We start from the raw sequence: 20,248 nt of genomic DNA, 5'->3' as shown, positions 1-20,248 counted from the left end.
CCTACAATAGCTAAGCCTAAGAAAATAAGGTAATATGAAACTCAGCAGACACTTGTTGAGTGGCTGAATGCATATAGATATTTTAATTCACCTGAAGACAGAAGCAATATTTGTGATATGAAATACAGTTCAGACAAGAGTTACAGCAGATGCTGTATTGTACAACACTGTGCCTATAATTAACAATACGATATTGTGAACTTCAAAATGTGCTAAGAGGGAAGATTTCATGATAAGTTTTCTTACCAGAAAAAAACAAAAAACTAGTGAAGGGACACAAGGAAACTTCTGAAAGTAGTGGACTGTGGTTTTGGTATCATGGGCGTTCATAAATCAAAACTCATCCAATTGTATACAGTTTTGTGTATTATCTTACCTCAATAAAGCTTAAAATATGAAACCAATGAATTCCTAGATTCTTGGCAAGGATATGAAAAAGAAAATTATTAGGTAGAAAGAAATAAAATTCATCTTCAAAAATCTTAAAAATAATTGTAACAAAACCCAAAGGCATTTTCAAAATACACAAAACAATTCTGTAAATTCCAATCTGAACATTAGGTACAGGGTTTTGTCTTATTCTATTTGTTCTACTATAACAAAATACCATAGATTGGGTTTTTCATAATCAATAAACATTTGTTTCTCACAGTTCTGTAGACTGGGTAGTTTAAGATCAAGGTACTCACAGATTCAGTGTCTCATGAAAGTTCCTTTCTACCTATCCTTCGTTCCTTTTGCTGTAACCTCACATGGCAGAAGGGATGAAAGATTGTGCTGGGGCCTCTTTTAAAAAGGTAGTCATTGCATTTATGAGGACTCTGTTTTTATGATCTAATCACCTTCCAAAAGCACCACCTCCAAGCACATCACAATAGAGATTAGTTTTCAACATATGAATTTGTGGGGGGACTCAAACATTCAACCTGTAGACAGTCTATCTTCCCTTGAAGTCGTCAATCAATAGATTATCCTTCTGTATTTTTGGACATACACTATCAAACGTGAAAAACAAGAAAAGACAATCTCACATAGTCTTCTAAATAAAAATGCATTATAATAGTATGTCATAGTGAAATGGATTTCCCTTTGCTGTAAATAGGTTACATGTTACTGTGTTTGAAGACAAAATAGGCAAACTGAATTTTCTTCTAAATTTCCTTTCTCCCAGATGATTTCAACACCAGCTTATATTCTCTTACCCCACTAGCTAACCAGAAAAAGAAATACTCCTTTACTTTAAATATAGTTTTTAAGTTCATAACATATTTTAAAATCTTTAGAAAACACAAGTAAAAGACAATTGTGAATTTTCTAGTGTCTAGTTTCTCTCAACTTTAGCAATAAGAATAGTACTAGCCCAGGAAGCTCTAGCTGTTAGTGAGATTAACCTGTTGAAGCCTGTCATGGGTAAGAATAGATTTAGTTTTCTGGGGTTTTTTGGAGGGTGGGGTGGGGATTAATATACATAGAGGTTTTGACATTGATGAGTGTATTAATCATGGCTTTTTATTTTTTGTATTTCTGAAACTTTGAATCTGGGCCCTGGCTGACCCAAGAAAGAGTGTTTCTCCCAGGGTTAGCTAATTTCTAGAGATAGTAAAGGACTCATCTGCAAACGTGCCTTTCACATGTAACTCAGCCAGTCCAGAGCCCAAACTCCAAGCACCTCCTTTATCAAACTCTTGCAGGCCTCTTAAAATCTGGGCCGTTATTTCCCTGTGCTAAATTACTGAGGGCCAGCTCCCAGAGAGAGACAGAGAAAGCTGTTACACCCTAGAATCCACAGAAATTATGCAAACTAGTCAGTCCTAAACCTGATTACCTTGCCTTGTCCGTTTCTTCTCACGGAAACTACAATGAAGGTTCTCGCCCAGGCTTTCCTCTACCTCCTTACTGACCCTGGTGCTTCCCCAGGTGGCCCCTGCATGGTGTGCCATGCCTCCTCCTCCTCTTGGAAACTATGAGTAAAAAACTATCTTTTCAGTGGCAATCATCTCTTGATCTATTGGCCTCACCATAACTAAATAAAATCTAAATTTTGAAACAAGTGCAAAACACTTGTACTGTTAAGAACACAGATACGTCTTCCCACTTCTAGGTATGTGACTTTCTAGCCATACTTAATAGTGAAGTAAAAAATATTGTGTTAAGTAAATGTTTTCTGTAGTTTAATGCTTTGAACAAATCCATCAAGCAAGTGAACACCTGCTGCCAGTAGATTTTGGTCATGTATGCAGCAACATGCTTGTTGCACCCAGCTAGAAGCAACATGATGAAAATACTACCTGAACATCCTATGATAAACGACTTTTTTCAGGGCCTTACCTTAAGAATTAGAGGTTTCTTTCACTTTCATCATAAGGAAAATGATTGAGATGCAAAAGACCAGTAAGCATTTGTTGATATATAAGGATGCTTTAATTCAGACTGTTACTGTAAAAGTAATATATGCAAAAACAACTCATAGACTTCCTATCTGTCACAATTCTTTGACATTAAAGTAAACTTATTATGTTTCAATTTCACTTTATTATTCTAAATACCATCCTTTTTTTCCTATCCAAGTCTAAAACCTTTTCATTTTTAAAGTTGCAGTTAATCCAACCATATTCAAGAGCAGATTTCTAAAGAATGTAGGAACAAAAAAATGATTTTCTCACCTCTCAATATGCCTGCACACAGACCAGCATGACAAAATAGATTATAAAACTTAATATAGTAGAAACCCAGGGGTCAGACTATTTTATATATTATCTTTTCAGTAGGTTTAAGTTCAAGACCTGAATGACACTGGACAGTTGCTGGCATTGATGGACATAAAAACCACCTATGGATCATTTTAAGTACTTTTATAGCTGCCACTGCTCTTCATCATTGTTAACTGATCTCTGCATGGCCATCAGCTTCTATATAATCAGTTAAATAAAGAAAGCTGCATTTGGTTGAGTAGATCAATATTATTGACTTATCAAATAAGATTGATATATCTATAATGACTTCAGAAATGTTTTAAGACTAATGTATGATGAAAATAATTATTCATCATTAGTACTTTGGCTAAATAGCACAGTAATCATCAACCAACCACCTATTCATAGTGATCTGAAAAACTGCTCCTTCACTTTGACCAACTTCATCTTAATAATTAATCAATTTTTAAACTGTCTTAATACAATTTCCTCAGTATCTCTTGTTCTAATTCTCTGCTTTCTATGAGAAAGTCACACTGTCTTTGTGTTCGTCTAACTGCTGCAGTAGCTTTCTAGCTAGTCACTCTACCTATATTCTCATCCTGTAATAAATTCATTCTTGAGAGTGCTACCAGAGAAATAGGGCTAATACCTAGTGAGGAGCAAATTTTTCCTATGCTCAATATTCTTCAGTGATTGCTATTATTTAAAGGGTATTGTAGCAGCTTCCTAACTTGGCATAAATAGCCCTTCAAAATCTACTGCTTGCACATATTTTATAAAATATGACCTAAAAACACTAGACTAGTGCAGATTCACAAACATGGCATGTTCGCTTATATCTCTTGCACAAATTGTTTTCTTCTCTTCAAATGCCTTTATAGTAATTTATTGTTGACTCACAAGCATCTGATGATAATTTTCATGACTTCTCTAAGTACAGGTGGACATTCTCTATAGTTCCATTGCTACCTGTGCATGCTGAGTTGTAAGTAGTATTGTCTTTTTTTCTTATAATTGTGTGCATGTGTGCCTATCTAGTCGGTTACAAGCTCTTTGATTATAGGGAATATAAATTTTCATATATGTGTGTTTTAGATTCAGCCCCATGCATATAGTATGTTCTTAATTTACGACATCATCTACTTCAAATAATTGAATGAATGAATGAATGAATATGGCATCCCCTCAGAATCAAAGTAGATGGACAGTGTGGGATAAAATTTTCTACCACTTTAAGTCTGATAAACTATTATCTAGGTAAAAGTTAAGATATCTTAATTTCTGAGTTCCTTAAAGGCAGAAGCAATGTCTTAATAATCTACTTCCCCCAAAACACCACCAGAAAGCCCAATTGTTTGAATAAAACTATGTTTATGAGACTTAATGCTATAAGGGGAACACCATCTTGATTGAGTCTTGTACTTTCTCAGGAGAAGTCATGGAAAGATATTTATAGTATTTCAGGTCCTGGAATGTCTGGTTGACTTTAAGTGTTTCTTGAAAGTTGTGGAATTGATTAGAATTAGGCAGAATTTATGGCAAATAGCTTCAGATTGGTGGGTACACAGAAATGAGGGTCTTGAAGAACTTCTTGATGTTTTCATAAGTAATTTATGTATTGCTTTACAGTCTTATCTTCCAGAGGCAAGTATTTTATGGAGAAGCAGTAGGTTATTTTTGCTTAGTCAGTAGTGTTACTTTACGTACATACTGCAGTGTATGTCAACCTTGTTTAAACAAAGAACAGAAATGACTTAGTTTTGATTCTTAATTACTTCCTGTAATTTGTATCTTCAGTGTCTATCACAGTACCTGACAAATTGAAAGACAAATATTTTTACATGCTTTAACTTGTTCTAACTTGGAATGTAAGGCATGGGAATTTCCCCTGAATCAAAAAGCCTTTTGTTTGTTTGTTTGCCTTTTGTTTGTTTTTTAATGAAAGCAGGATTGGCATAATGCAAAAGTTGGAAATAAAAGGACCTTGTCTATAAAGCCCATCAATTTCCCTTTTTAGTGTTCCCCTATACCTCTTACATTCCCCTCTACCATCTTTCCTATTTATCTTTTTCCTCTCTATGTGCCATGCCCCCATCCTCACCTGTCACTTGTGATTGGGGTCTACTCATCTTATATTGAGATCAGTCTTCACTTTAGTTGTATATTTCAATGTAAATTTAAAGTGATATACTTTCATTGTAAAGATTCCAAATGTTTAGAAAAGTATAATATAAAGTTGCCAGAAACCTACTTTTCACTGTTTACCTACTAATGTACACCTTCCTGGAATTTGTCTTCTACACATACACAGATAAATCTTTGACTACCTGGACCATTTTGAAATATCCACTGTGAACCATCATAAGAAAGCTTGGAGATTTTGCAATGTTCATCTTGATTACTTAGCCATGATATTGTGTATTATACTTTCAAATATGAGAACAAAATCCAGTTAAATTCAACAAAGAATTATTGTGCATCATCCACGTGAAAGACAGTTTGTTATATTCCAGGGAGTTAACATAAATAAAACATTCCTTTCTTTCAAAGGTTAATAAAACATGCAGGGCCTTACTAGTAGAGAAGGCATTTATTTATGTAATTAATGTTTTTAAAGAGAATGAAATAGACATAAATTGTTGCATAAGGTTTGTGTTAAAAGAACTTAGAAGAGAGTAAATGTCCTTCTGAGTGAGATCTGTTTCCGAATATAATTTTTAATACCCTTCACAGCTTCAACCTTTCTTTTCCTTCACTTTTTTTTTTTTTAATCTCTTCTTGCCTTTCTGAGTGTACTTGAAAACTCATGTACTCTATCTCTTGCTTTTACCATGGGATCATAGCTAGAGAAATTTTCTGAGTTTCAGTCTCAAAAGACACTTGGGGAGTTGATCTCAAAAGATAAAGAACTGCCATTCTTACCCAATGATGGACATATAATTTTTGTTTGTTTTTTGTTTTTTGGCTTCTCTCTAGCCAGCTAGATAACTTTGATGAGTCTAACCAATGAAGACTTGTAATTGGTCATTCCAACTGAGTTTAACCAGTTTGTCATTCTTTTTGTTTCCAGGGTAACCAGTTCCAGCTCTCTTCCCTTTATATGTAGGTCAGCGAAGTATCTAACTTGCTACCACTCCCCCAAATATTTGCTAACAATGGCAGCCATTATGCCATATATAATCAAACAGCCAGCCAGGGATGGGGCTGTGTTTTTATTTATACTTGGGTAGAGATTTGAAGTTGTGCACATTTTCAATGGCAACCACTTAATTTTACAGGACTTAGAAAATGAGACTCACCAAAGACATTAAAGGTCTCTCAGGTTAAATAAGTTAGCCAAGATCCATTTACATTCTGGTTAGTAGAACACTAGCCTCTGGTTGCTGATTTTCCTAAGTATATCCAGAAGTAGAATTAAATTGATGATTATATACAGTAACCTTTAAAAATGTATTTAAAGATGTCTGAGATAGAAAAAAACAGACAGAACTATATCATCTTTTTCTCATGCTACACTTTGCATTCATATTGTAATGACAGTAGATAGGGATGGTTATAACCCAAGGGGGTTTTAATATCCCAATAAATTAGAATTTCTTCCTCAGTATTTATCATTTGAATAACCTTATAACAAATAATTTAAGTTTTTAATGTGTTATTTTATGGTCTGTGAAAAGGAAGTATTACCTTCCTCATGGTGTTATTATAAGGTCTAAAGAAATAGTATTTTGCATATAGTAAATGCATAATGAATGTAATCACTATTATGGTGAGAAATGAAGAGATTGTGATTTAATAATCAAAAAACCATCAGTGACTTCTAGAGACGAGTTCATTGGGATGATATTGGCAAGAGGCAGGTTGGTAGGAGTTATGGAAGAGCCATTAATGAGAACATGAGATAGCAGCAGTAAACCAATTTTTCAGAAAATTTGTGATTTTTTAAATGGTCAATTAAAAAAATGATCACATACATTTTGACACATTCTCCTATTAGGAGATTCAATCTGTGTCCCCACTTTTGAAACTGGGTTGTGACTGCTACAACCAGCAGAAGATGATGGAAGTAATAGCCTGTGACTCTTAAGGCTAGGTCATAAAAAATCGTGTAGCTTCTCCCTGGATTTCTTGGATTGTCATTCTCTAGACTTTTGCTCTCAGATTCCAGTCACTATGTTAGGAGAAGTTGAAGTCCATGTGGAGGTGATAAGAACAGACATTCCGGTAAAAGATTCCAGGTAAGCTCTGGCTTTGAGTTATGCCAATCATGGGAGTAAAAAAGCCTCCTAAATGATTCTGACCTCCAGAGTTTCCAGTTATGAAAGGGTATCAGGTCTTCCTTTTGCTGAGGTTCCACACAGCCTTGAGCAGAGACAGGTTATGCCTGCTGTGCCCCGTCTGAATTCCTGACTTTTGAAGTTCAAGAGCAAAATAATATGATCATTGTTTAGATTACTAATTTGGGGGTGGTATTGTTTAATAAGTACCAGTAGATAAATAGAAAAAAATCTTATTAAATAATGAAGGAAATTTGAGCTTTTTTGAAATAAGCCAAGGAAGAAAAAAAAAGTTATAAGAAATTAATTAATAAGGGACCAAATAAAGGAAGACAGATGATTCTAGAGTCTACCACAATGGTTCCGAAAATGGGAAGACAAAAAAAGAGTTGGCTGTCAGGTATCTTTGACTCCATAGATGGCTGTCAAAGGAAATTCAGGACAAATCTGTGACCAGCAAGAGTGGAAAAATTATATTACAGTAAGTACTTATTGAGTGCCTAGTGTGTTCCAAATACAAATTATACCACACACACACTTACAAGTGTACACACTCATATATATTTCAATTTTTGTCACTCACCTTAGTATTCATTACTGTCATGTTCTAACACTTCCTTGACAATCCTTTGCACATTTGGAAAATCTTTTCAAATGAAAGCCTTTCTAATATCTTATTACTGCAATGTAAGAAATTATTGTATTTGATTTTTCTTAAATTACAGTTAATGATGTCTGATTCATCATGCACTCACTGCTCTTTCCTCACAGACAAAACTAAATACAACTGTTGGTGACTTACAAAGAATATCTTAGAAATGTGGCAAAATCTTGCAGTCAACTATCTGTTCTAGGAGCTGTTTCTTTTCAAAGAAGATATAGAGCTTATCAACAATAAAGACTCTTGATTTCTTACCAGTGGAGACTGAGAAGTGTTCAGCAAGGTAGCCACTTGCTCTTTAATGCATTCTCAGAGTTAGGGAATAAAGCATGGTTGTGGGAACACTTTAAAATATCTCCTAAACATTACATCAAACTTATTTTCCTCTTTCTCTCATACATGTTTCAGTGAAGCCACAACTGTGGACTTGTCTACCTGATGATACAAATGAACCTCTACGTCTTTGTGTCCATGTTGTCTTCTTGTAATGGATGGTAACTTCCCAATTGCACTAAACATCTCCAGGTGTGTGGATGAAAAAGCAGATATATTCAGCACACTGTTCAATCCAATAAGTATGTTGAGTAACAACGTAGATTTTTTAAAAACATAAAATGAAAAAAATAGAGATTATGTAAAGAAAAGTGCAAGTAATTTGTACCCTCCCACTTTCACCTTATCTTCTCAGTCAACTAGCATGTCTTCTGCTGTGTAATTGTTAATTCCTCCTGCCAACAGACACTGTGTCTAGTCTTGTCCCTTTATCGTCCATTCTCTTTGAGTAAGGTTCATATTTTCTCATTTCTGGCAGACTTACTATATATAGATACTACTGTTTTCTTTTACTTGACTTTTTAAGTATAAAAATTATTTGAGGATCTTTTCTTAGACTTCTCTCCTTAACTTTTTTCTTTTGAAATTGTCTGTCCTTTCCCACAATTTTGGTCATTTCTATCTTTCTGCTCATGCTTAAAAGGTTATTATAGCTGTCCCAAAATTATATCCAGCAGTCTGTATACCAATGTGGTTTAGCATCCCATTTTGTTTATTCCCCACAGTTACTTAATTTTATTGAGTTACTTTTCTTATCAACACTTTTCAAAGGAAAACCATCTAAATTTCTGGCTTATCTTAGAAAAGCAGGGTCTGTACTCACAAGGACACCGATCTGTTGAAGCTGATTGGCAGCTACCTCCTTCAGAAAGACATATTTTTCAGGGTGTTACATTCCCCATGACTTTATTGTTTTGAACAGAGCCTGTTAATGCAGTAGTTCCTGTAAGCATTTGAGTTTGCAAGCCCTCTTCAGGTCCATATCTTGAAAGCAAAAATCTAAGCCTTAATTTCCAGTTGCCAGTTGACCAGCTTCATTCCAAAGTCTTGCACTGATCCTTATATATAAAGCTTTCCTAGCTTGGTCTGGTAAAAATTCTCTTGGATACCAAGGCTGGAAGACATGTTTTGTTTTGTTTTGTTTTGTTTGTTTTGTTTTGTTTTATTTTGTTTGTTGTTGTTGGTGGTGGTGTTGTTTTCCCTCTCCCATTGGTGTTAATTAATCGTGAGGACAGGTCTTATGATTTCAGCTTCTATAGTAGATTCCCTCTGCCAGTCCTTCACCTAGGAGCGTTAGAGATTCTAAGTGATCCTCCCACAGAAATTAATCCTATGTGTCCTCAGTAGATTAATCATCCAAATGTATAACTTTAGTCATACTACTACCTTGATTAGAAAACTTTCAGTGATTTTCAATGGCCTACAAATGTAAAAAAAAAAATCAACTTTAGCATTCTAGGCCATTTAAAGCAGGAACCAATGTGTTCTTAGATCAGAGCATTTTAGAACAAGGATGATCTTAAAGATTATCTAGTTTAATTTCTCCTGTGCATCCCTGAGAAAACTAGGTCTTGAAGGGCTAAGTGACTCATCCATAATTCAATAGATAGTTGGTGGAGTGAAGATCAAAACTCAGCTCTCCAGAATAAGTTCCCAGGGCTCATCACCCAAAGTCCTTGTTCTAGCCAAAAGCCTGGTTCCTGGTATTTATCCTGTTCATCACTACTGATGTCTGAACCGGTGCTTTTGAGACTGTCTCAAAGGTAACTCCCTCCTTAAAGGTATTGCTCTTCTCTTGCTCATAGAGTGAGGTATCTCCATATTTTTGAAATACATTATAAATTGTATTTTTGTTAGTGCATTCACCATGTTCTCTATTACATTTAACCAGTGTCTTGAACCTAACAATTTGAATTGCAATTGAATTCTCAGCCCAGCTTCTTTTCTCCCTCTCAACCTTATCTTCCACTAAAGATGTCTGTTACCAAATATTGATTAGGACTTCTACCCCTGCCCCAGGATGCCTGTCTTCCAAATGTTTCTCACGTATCTGTTTCTTTCACATTCACAAATACTAAAGGATATACTTCTGTTTTTGTTTTCCTTTAGCGCTTAACTGATTTCAATATACCTTTCCTCCCTTTAGCCTTCAGAAATGTAGATCAAGAACATGAACAACTTGTGTTTTTAGTACCACTAGTGATTTACAGAAGTTTATAAAACATCATCACATGTCTGAAGGGATATAGCCAATATAAATTGAGATTAAGAGTTGTTCAACCACACAATCCCGAATTTATGAAAGTCTACCAGGGTTGTGCTTGTGGAAAATTTATACTATTCCTCTGGCACCTGATATTACATCCTAAGAAATAAGCAATTTAGTAGTTACTTAGCTTAATATCTATTACTAAGTAATTTTAATTTCATCAAATGTTCATTCCAGTTACAGCTCCATGCTGTGTTGTGAAATTTAATCAAATATTAATTTGAAGTCAGGTCATAACACTTCCAGTTATCTCCTCATAATTAAACTCCTGCTTCAAAGAGAATTTTAAAAAAAGAATGTTCTTATGTCTAGAATTGCCTGTCTGCTACTTCTTTGTTTTGCTGTAAAATAAAATAATTAACGTTAAATACAATAACGATTTGTCATAACTTTAGATATACGGTAGAGGGTATTTTATATTTTTATTTGAGATGACTGAGGTTGATATAAATTAATCTTGTTTAACTTTAACCTATGCTATCTTCCTGATATATGCATATTTAAAGCTTTATTTGATCATTATATTATAAATTAAAATTGTCACAACTACCTATTCACTTAACATTTAAAAATATTTCATAAATGAAGGTACACATTATAAAAAAGTTAAATGACTGCTTATTTTCTTCATAGTTTTGGAATCATTTTTTGCATTGCCTGCCAATGTCAGGCCTTTTAAAAATATACTTTCTTCTATTTGAGAAGCCTGATTTCACTCCCTATCAGGTCTCTTATAGGCATATTAAAGGCAGAGACTTAAGTTCTACTAGAAATGAGCACAATGCCTTAAATGGAACTGACTCTCAAGGAATGTTTGTTGAATTTTTATTGAGCCACAAGCCCTACCCCTCCTTTATTTTCAATTTTATCTTACTTTGCAGTTTACTATTACTGCCCACTGCTTAGAAATACACTCCTTCCCAGAGAAACACGTATGCTACTGAAGGTTTTAATCAAGAATAACAAGAATAAGTGTACAATTTTACTTCTGAGGAATATTGTAATTGCTGTGTACAGGCTGAATTAATCAAACTGTATTAGATTATAGACTTTCAGTGTTCTGCATGATGTTAGCTCAATAAACACATATGATGTGCTCAGATGGTGGCAATAACTATAGGCCTAAGGGATCCAGAGATAGGTAAAACATGGTCGTGATCTTGAAGAACTTAAGATATACAGGGCAAAGCAAACATATCTGTTACAGGAGTGATATGTACAGCATGCCACGGCAATGCATTGGGGTGGGGATGTGGGGTAGGCTTGCCTGCACAGGCCTCGGAACGTACGAGATTATCACAGTGAAAAGACAACATCTGGGATAGGTTCAGAAAGCATGAGTGGCCATTCACTTGGAGGGGAAAAAGATAGAGAAAACATTTTTGGCAGAGCAAGTATTAGAAACACCACCAACAAAAAAAGAGCTATAAAAGAGCAAAAGAATGATATGGCATGACATTGGCATGACCGCAGTAGAAGATTAAGTGAAATTAAGGGTTAAGGGAATGATGAGTCATGAGAGCATAAAGTACTTTAAAACAAAATATTTTAATGTCATATTGACAATGAAGATCTGTTGAACATTTTGAACATGGATAATCATAAGATACAATCTGTGTACTCCAGAGTCCACACAGGGCTTACATTAAAGTGGAATATAGATTGTTAGTTAAAATAATGTTACAGTAGTCCATGCAGAAGATGAGAACTTGAATCAGGGAAGATTTGTAATGTTTGATTTATTTGTTTTAGATTAAGAACAACAACAGAAATAAAGATATATGAAAATATTTTTTAGAAAACACTAAAATTATTATTTTTATATCCAGAGGTATCTCTGTTCACCTATGCATAAAACCATTTTCCATATAATTATTAATGTTTTCAGTAGGTAGTACACATCCCATAACCATAGGCTGGTAAGTGAATAAAGAGTCTAAGTGATAAGTAAATGAGTTAAGTGTTACTATAGGAAATATATTTACACCTACCTCCATATGGAGCCATTTGTTTTGACACTTCCCAATTACACTAATAGGCATACTGAAATACAGTCCATCTAATCCTGCTGATGTCCAAATAGTCAGGATGTAATGCCCAACATCCTCCTTCGTTTTTGCTATTGAGTGATAATCGATAGTGTTGCTTCTTAATTCTACAACTTTCGTTCCCTGTAATGATCTACTATTCATATTCTTCTATCTAATGTGCCTGAACTTTGAGAAGTTTCAGTCTCCTTTTTATCTAAAGCCATCATATTGCCCACTTAATGTAGGCACCTGAAATAGCTTATTTTCTTTTTTATTTTCCCATCTTTTTTAAAAGCATTTTTTATTGACTTATAATCATTTACAATGCTGTGTCAAATTCCAGTGTAGAGCACAATTTTTCAGTTATACATGAACATATGTATATTCATTGTCACATTTTTTTTCTCTGTGAGCTACCATAAGATCTTGTATATATTTCCTTGTGCTATTAGGTTATTTTCTCAGTGCCTACAAGACACTTCTTTTTTAACACCATTATCCACCCCCAACTAATGGTAACTCCAGGTAGAAATAAAAAAAAAATCACTGATTTGACAGACAATATGACATCAAACAAGTGTAAGAATGTTTCAGATTTAAACTATTTCCATGAGGGCTTTAATAGCTTTAAAAAATCAATGTTAATTTCTTAATATCCTTTTGCTTAAAAGGAATGTATCAGGTTTTTGATTTTCAGTATTTTGGTAGCCAATGAACAATAATAGTTTTTGTAAAGACAATGGTAAGTAATACAAAGCATTGTCCTTCCTTGAAGTTACTTAAAATGTAGTCAGGGAACAATTAAAGATACATATCTGAACATTAATTACTAATTACATATATTAAACTTATATTATTAAATCATAACTATATTGATATTAAATAAGAATTTTATATATATTGCTGAACATTTTACACACACACACACAGAGAAAGATTTATTCCCAGGTCTCTGGATTGTCCTTAAATAGAGATAACTACCTTGCCCAAGGTACTCTTCCTTCTCAGGGGCAGCCTAAATTTAATGACTACTTAATATGGGACTCAGCCCCTTCTATGCAACTTGGTAAATCTCTGGAGGACTTTCCAGACTTCAAGGCTCCCTGTCGGTTTGTCTAAGACCTATGTTGAGATTGCATTGCCACAAGCTCCTTCTTTTATCAAGTACTGCTTTCATCCTTTCCAGCATCCTTTCCGAGCTGTTGATCCTAATAGCTTATAGTTGGTAGATTATCATGATGAAGCTGCAGATGATTCACCTTCAGTTTATGAAGAAGCATAAAGTTGGGGATTAGCTTGATGAACAAACCATAGTACAGTGGGAACCTTGGTTTCTCATCTATTATTTTAAATAACTGAAATCAACTTTAGGGTTAACCACATTTATTTAAATATGATGATATAAGGATCGTTATTTATTCATTAAAAACTTATCCAGTATCTGTTACGTTCCAACATGTCTGTTAGGTGCCAAGATTAAAAGAATAAATAACAAATGGTCCCTTTCTTGAAAGAACATGTCATCTACCAGAATCAGCTGATTTACAGAAACTTAAAGAATAAGTATATCATTGTAATTTGGAAATGTTATTCTCTAAGTGTGGTCCCCAGACCAGCAGTATCAGCATTACCTGGTAGCTTGTTGCCACTGCAAATTCGCAGGCCCCACCCTAGGCCAAGTGAATCAGAAATTCTAGTGTAGACCCCAGCAATCTGTATTTAACCAAGATGATTAAATGATTCTGAAGCTCGTTAATGCTTTGGAACCAATCCTTTAGAGACCAATAACAAAGGAAGTTTTGAGAGTAGTAATAGTTATAATTTTTCTTTGTGAAGGTAAAACTAATTTGGAATAAATGCACTCTAGTCACTGTAGTATGTAACTGGTTCTTAAAGGAAATTGAACAAAAAATAAAATTGAGTCACTTAATTAAAATACCCCATCCTTTAAAAATACTTTCACAAAATTGCTAATAAATTGTAAACAAAAAAGCAAGCAAAAATCAGATTACACCAAAGCAACAAAAACATCAACAAAAAACTCTTCTTCCTTTGCTGATATCATCCTAACCCAAGTTTTTCATGGCAAGGCTCTCTCCACATGATACTCTATTCCTGTGACCCTGGAAGGGATCTTTTTGAATCTTATCACTATTGGGATAACCAGTTTATTTAGACTGACTATCAGGCATGTGTTCGCTGACTTCAGTTCTAGTGTCTGGAATTCCCTTTGGTTCAAGTTTATCGCTATTAGGAAATAATAGCTTTTGTTGTATGGATGACCATAGACTAAGTGGTAATAACATTATTAGAAATGTATTTTGTGACTTTTATTTTAGAGGGACATCTTGATTGAAATGATTGAGGAATATCTACAAACCCTATTACATTAGTGGTTTAGTAGAGATGATTCCTTTTATTAAATATAGTATGGCATTTGCAGTTAAAATGAACCCAGAATGACACAGATTGTAGAGTGCCCCAAATGTTCTGTATGTTTCCATATTTATTCTTGCTTCTATTGTAATTAAATTGGAGCTATGAATTAGTTGTATGTAGAGAAGAAAGTAAAAACATATCACCTCTGGTCTTAAGTACTTGAGAGTGATGAATCTTTCATGTTCTCTGTTCCTTTTCCCCAGCAACTTTTTAATGCCCTATAATGGAGGCATCAAAATATAGAAGATATCTGAATTCTTATGTTACCAGATGGATATATGATCTACATTGTTACTTAACTCACACTAGGTTTTCAGAGAGAAACACATCTTTGCTATGTTAAGCCACCAAGATTTAGAATCTCTGTTTCTGTAGCACAGCCTAATACCCTGTCTAATTGTCCTGAGTATATTTTGGTAGCCATTTGCTCAATAATAACTAGTGGGAAATAGATCTAGTTCTTACTTACAACCCTTTTAGAGAGGTTATTATTTTTTTCTTAATTTTTCAATAAATAACACATTCTTGTGGTTCATAAACTAAAAACAGGCTTTAAAGTCTGAAGACTTGGGCTGTTTTAAACATGAGTGTGTGTCCTGCATGAGTGGGGTTTGTTGCAGGGTAACCCTGTTGATTCTTGTACTGGAAAAAAAAAGCCCTCATGTCAGAAAATATAGGTTGCCCCAGTATCACAGAGAAGACTTTCCATTCTCCTATATGTGTATTGGGAGCAAGTTAGAGCAGAAGTGGATAAATATTTATTTAACTGTTTTAATTTTCATCACAGAATATGTTATGAACTGAATTGTGCTCTACTAAAATTCGTATGTCAAAGCCCTAACCCTCAATGTGACTGGAATTGGAATCAGGGCCTACCTATACAGAGGTAAGAAAGGTTAAGTCATAAGAGTGAGGCCTTAACCCAGTAAGAATGATATGTTGCAAGAAGAGAGACACCAGAGATCTCTTTCTCTCTGAGTATAAACAGCAATTTTGATAGACATTTTCTTACAAAGACCTGCTTTCAGCCATTTGTAGTATCCATATTATTTTTCAGCATGTTGACTTGAAGGCGATAAAATATGATAACAGTTCACTTATAGTTCTTTTTTCACAGATTACTTAATTCCTTTGAGACAATTTTAGGACCATTGTTTGACATAGATTCTAACTTAGAATCTTTGTATTCCCAGTACCTGATGCAGGGCTCTGATTGTGCAGTAGATTTCTCAGGTATTTTGAGAATACATGAAACACTCTGAGACATTTTGAAGTCCCAATACAATCAGTATATTTTTCTCCTGAAATGATCCATCCTGAAAAAATAATCTGGAGTTTTATCTGAAGCATCCACACATTTTTAATACACAAGAAAATGCTGTGCGTTGTTTGTTTTCATTTAGATAAATCTTGGATGTGATGCATGTAGCGTGATCAAGATATTTTTATTACTATTAATTAATTCAAAAAATATTTATTGAATCACTACAATGTGTCCTAGGAATACAGCAGTAAAAAAAAATAAACAAAAACTCTGATCCCTGGACCTCACATTTTAATCCAAAGAGATTAACAGCAAATATATATATAAATATATCTATGTTTTATGTAACTTATTATAGAATACTATATTACTATATATTTATAGAATATATATTTTCTATATATGTAAAAAATAAATGTAAATATACTACTGCTTGATATATATATATATGGCATTTACCATTTACCATATATACCACATATATATCAAGTAGTAATAAATTCTGTAAATAAAATGACATAATATCCTCTCCATAAAAACTACCTGCCATTGTTTAGAGAAAGACAAAATACCAAAAAAATGATAAATTCTTAATATTTAGCAAGATAACTAAATGACAAATTTTAATTATATATCAATACTCCTTTTAAAGGAGACTTTTTGAAGTGGGTTAACTTGTAAATACATTACCCAATGTACCCTCCCTTCCTGAGTCTTTGAGGTCACATCTCTGTCTGTGGCTCATGAAGTTTCCATTTCTTAGCTAAGGATGGCGAGGACCTTCCATCATGACAAATCACAGATCAATTCTAGGAAGCTCCCTTTAGTTGCCTTCCTCTTGAAGAAAGAAAAAAAAGTTTCCCACTTCCCTCGGAGTGTTCCTCTCTTTCCTCCCTTCAGTGCAGTTTTTAAAAAGGGTAAAAGCTTACGTATAAATTGGAAGTCTGTGTGTGTGTGTGTGTTTAATACAAGTGAGATTGACATAGCAAAGTAATTCCCCCATATGATGATTTTTTTTTTCTGACTAGATAATTCTACTGAAAACTTGTGATTACAGGTTGCAATTCTCAGGTGGTATCTTTATTGGCCACATCACCCTTACCATTCAATAAACTATCCCACCACACATAAATCCATTGATTAAATCAACATGGGCAGTATTCCACGGAAGTCTCTATCAACACTTGGCAGCAGAGGGCCAAAATATAAGTTGCAAAATTAGTAAACAAACATGATAGAGTATCATCATTTTCCATCTTGCCTTCTAGCCTTTGTCTCTTCACCCTTCCCAGCCCCTGTACGTTCACTGTCTTTTCCTTTTTTCTCTCTTCCCTGCTTCAGGAAATTTGACTAGCTTATAAACCGCAAGGCTTACAAAAATAATTCTGGCAAAACTGTTCTGATGGTTAGTGTAACCTCAGAGAAAAGGTATGACCTGCAACCATGAATTTTATTTAAAAAATTGCTGTCTAAATCAAAACCATGAAGGCAGCTGCTCAACTCTTCCTTATCCTGTCAAAACTCTGACTGCTTCAGTTAGGAAGCTACTTCATCTTCAGATGCTCTATTTCACAGAACTGAATAAATCCTTTAACCTCTGTTTGAGTCACTTAAATTTCTTTTGAAAATTCAAGATCAGAATTCAGGTCATAGGCACTAAAATTTTCACTAGGGCTTGAGGGCAGGTGATGAAGTGAATCATAAGACTAAATTATGTTAAGCAATAATATAATATATATATTTATTCTTTAAAAAATTACCTAAATTGGCTTAAGATCAAAACAACTATAAAGGCATGTTTCTAATGTGCATATAGAAGTATTCGTGGAATTGCTATTCCTGATTAGAGAAACCCTCTATTGTTTTATGTATGTCTTTATAGTAGGTATTATATTAATTGATTCTTCAAAGACATGACATGACCTATTGATAAACACAGTTCCAACAGTCCAAGAAAATGTATCAATGCTATGAAATAAATGTATATCTTCATTGTAGAAAAATGATGTAACCACTGAAATGATAAACCAGGAAGAATTTTTTAGTGCTTCTAAATCTAATACTGTAGAGCATCCTTTTCCAGTAGGCAATGTAACAAATCAACTATGGTTTCCATTCATGGAACCAAAATTTTAGAGACCAAAATTTGATATTTCTGAAAGATTTACTAAGGTAACTATATCATTAAAGTACATATCTCAGAGATTGTAGATATCTTCATTTTGGTTACAGTTATCTTAGGAACAATGTTTGGCGTGTCCCAGTTAACATTTCTTGGTGTGTATGTGTATGTGTGTGCTCATACATGTGTCCTACATATTGAATTTACTCTAAATATATCTCTGGCTCAGTCTATACAGTTCTGAATTTGTGAACAGGCCATCAGAAGAGAACAAACAGTGACATCCAATGTAATTCTAAGCTAAGAGCTATTAATATCCAGTTTAGAACTGCAAATGTATTTTTTATATTTCATTTCTGTAGAGAAAAATACATGGGAAGAAGAAAGGGAGGGAGGGAAAAGGAAAGGAGGGATGAAAGAAAGAACGAAAGAAGAAGAAATAAACAAAACGGGAAGACTCCAGAAGAGAGAGCACATCTAAATAAATAAAGGTCCCCTGATCCAAGTATGTATTTCAGGTGAGCTGTATCTTTCATGACTTTTAAAATCCTGATGGTAACAGGACACTCTGCAACAGCTACGAACAGTACACTACTAGAGTTTTATATCATAGCACAGCAATTTATTTTATTTGGCCATCTTGTGATATCTCCACAGAGTTTTAAAATCAGTAGGATTAGGTATATAGTCTGCTTGCCTGATGATGCAAGCAACTTAGCGAATACATGCATATACAGCACACTTAAGAGGGGTCCATAACCAATGGCTATCCAATGTACATTGATTTTAAAATTATAGCAATTTGAAATTCCTAGAATCATAAAAAAAAATGTATTTTTTAAAAACTACACAATAAGTAAGAAAAAGACCGTGCAGGGACTAAATTTGTCCAAGTTGAAGATACTAACTCAGCAAAAATGAGAGTTTGTGCTCAAACTCAACCTATGCTAATTTAAGAGAATAGGCCTAAAAGGAAAAAAAAAGAGGGGGGCACATTTGTAATTGTTTCTCTGAAAATTATTACAAAATAATTCATCATAAAAGTGATATGATTGCAGAAATATTTCCAAATTGCTATAAGATTAATTAAAAAAAATAGAAGAGGCTCATGCAAAATGAATGAGATGAGGCTGTTCCAGCTTGACTCAGAGTTAGACTCCCAGTGTGAAGTACTGCAAAAGAAAGCTAAATATATTCAGGTTAGAAGAGAAAAAAACTTACCCGCTAGTATTATTTCTTTTGAGGAAGTGGGTGATGAAGATAGAATGGCCATCTGCGAGCCAAATCTCTGTAAAGGGACGTTTATCAGGGGAACAGAAGGACTTTAGCTCTGCAATCTGGTTTCTATGTTTGTCAAAAAAAAAGTACCATTTAAAATCTTAGCTTTTATACTTCATGAGTCTTTTTTTACATAAGGAAAATAACTCTGGTTAAAATGTTACTCTAATAATTTGTTGCATCCTATGTGTCTTATGTTCTTCCACACTATGAACTTGCTTAGTTAGACATCAATAGATTAACCTTGGAAGAGAGAAGATGTCAGGAGAGTAAAATATTTTACCACAGTACTATTCCTCTTCTTGTCCATATTGCACATGCTAAATTACACCTACCTCTTTTTCTCACAATGCCCCACTAAGGCTCCTTCCCTCTTCTTCCCTTCCTCCCCACCATATGGTCCTACCATTGCTTGCAAATGTTTTCAATATGTTCCCACTCATCTTCTAAAGTGAAGGACAGTTCCTTTTGGTTCAGTTTTACACAGTACATCCTGGGAACACAGGCTAACCTTAATAACCAATTTCCACCTAAGGAAACCAGGCAGGGAAGAATTAAATATGCAAACATTGTGTGGGAAAACTTCAATAAAATAAATGAATAGAGTTTTAATCTGTGGGAAAGTTAGGATTAAAATGTGTGTTTTACTATCCATATACAGTAACCAAAACAGTGTTGTACTGGTGAGGTATAGACCCATGGATCAAGGCAACAGAAGCCAGAAATAGACTCACATAAATATAATCAGCTGATTTTCTTTTTTAAACAAAGGTGAAAGGCAGTTCAGTGCAGAATGACTAGATGAATAGTCTTTTCAATAAATAGTGCTGGAAAAATGAGATATTCATATGCAAAATAATGAAACAAATCCGAGTTTCT

At 34.2% G+C, this 20,248-nt stretch overlaps 1 long non-coding RNA gene across 4 annotated transcripts in view; it reads left to right on the top strand.

Annotated features, from left to right (window-relative positions):
* LOC140696583 (uncharacterized) overlaps positions 1-20,248 on the top strand; it is a 395,510-nt gene that overhangs the window by 324,058 nt on the left and 51,204 nt on the right. Inside the window, exon 6 of one of the 4 annotated variants that reach the window (XR_012073072.1) lies at positions 15,493-15,591. The exons of the other annotated variants lie outside the window; for them this stretch is intronic. This is a non-coding gene — a long non-coding RNA (uncharacterized lncRNA). The remainder of the gene's footprint in view (positions 1-15,492; positions 15,592-20,248) is intronic. 4 annotated transcript variants of the gene reach the window in all.

This window comes from Vicugna pacos, chromosome 5, assembly GCF_048564905.1.
Source record: "Vicugna pacos chromosome 5, VicPac4, whole genome shotgun sequence".
NCBI lineage: Eukaryota > Metazoa > Chordata > Mammalia > Artiodactyla > Camelidae > Vicugna > Vicugna pacos.
This window is presented reverse-complemented; position numbering and strand designations above follow the sequence as displayed.